The sequence below is a fragment of the Austrofundulus limnaeus genome, unplaced genomic scaffold (genome assembly GCF_001266775.1).
Source record: "Austrofundulus limnaeus strain Quisiro unplaced genomic scaffold, Austrofundulus_limnaeus-1.0 Scaffold38, whole genome shotgun sequence".
In the NCBI taxonomy this organism is placed as follows: Eukaryota; Metazoa; Chordata; class Actinopteri; order Cyprinodontiformes; family Rivulidae; genus Austrofundulus; species Austrofundulus limnaeus.
Genome location: NW_013952440.1, coordinates 2,610,186 through 2,611,542, shown reverse-complemented (window position 1 = coordinate 2,611,542; position 1,357 = coordinate 2,610,186).

Below are 1,357 nucleotides of genomic sequence, written 5' to 3'. Positions count from 1 at the left end.
ATATATATATATATGCCAGGTCCCCATGGGTCCAAATGCAATTTACAGGTTTACAGGTGTGGGGTTAGGTTTAGGACCAAGGTTTAGGTTAGTTTTAGGGTCAGGTAGGTACCTGTGAGGTTAAGTTTTGGGTAAATGGTCAGGGTTAGGATATCAAGTCTTAAGAAAAATAATTGAAATCAATGCACTGTCCCCATAGGGTTCAAGAACAAGTGTGTGTGTGTGTGTGTGTGTGCGCGCGCTTGATTGTCCCCAGGCAAAGAATTTCTCTCTGAAAAGAGAGGACAAATAAACCAGGACTCCCTCAGAATGCCGGGGTAATCCTCGTCTGCAGCTTGTGTTTATGAACCTGTTTGTGGGCGAATGTGACTGATTCCTCCAACTAGAACATGTGAATGTGCAGTGATCTCAGCCGTGCATCTGAAAGTGTGTCTGCATGTCTTTGTTAGTGTGCATCATTTTGTGTCAGACACCATGWAAGTGTACATCTACATATTAGTAACGAACACCTAAAAATATGCCCAAATCATCTGCTCAGTTATCTGTCTTTCCCCCACCACCTCAACACTAAAAGGCTCTTGGTGTTGGTAATTCGCTGGTTAACAGAAATACATTTCTGAGCAATGATTTGAAGAAGTGAGGTTTCTCAGACCATAAATATAGATAAAATCTAATGAACTTCCTCTTGCTCATAAAGAAGATCACCCCCCACACAGTGTCTGCTGGAGATGGGCACCAGCGCAGGGATGGGCAACTGGTGACCCACGGGCCACATCCGGCCTGCTGAGACCTCTGTCCAGCCCGCCAGTGGTAGATCTGTTAGCAGCAAGGGTGTCAGGGTCAGTTGTGATCATGTGATGTTTTGTGTTTAACTTTGACTAAACACGAAATGAACAGCTGAGCACAGCTAACAAACAATAACTAAGCTCTACGTGGTTTTTCCTGCATAGAAACAGCCTTTTAATACGTTGTCTTATAAACACTGAAAAGTACTGCATGCACGACTGACTAAACGTGAACGAAGTAAGAGAGTTGTACTCATTGTTGACTTGCAGTGAGAAGCTGCCATCTTGAATTCTGAACCCTCCCACTTTCCAACATGGAATTCCCATGCATAATCAGCATGCATTATGGGAAATGTAGTTCATGGTCAATGCTGGCTGTAAGGCAGCTCATTTTGAGGCATTGATGAGAAGCTGTTCAAATAAATTGCTGGGGGATGGGGGTGCACAGTTATTTAAAGCCAACAGTTCATTTTTCTTTTTAAATGTTTATTTTATGGCATCGAATCATAAACGTAAAGGTTACAGTTTATATAAAATCTATTTTTGAATAATTAAAAAAAAAAACAATAAAT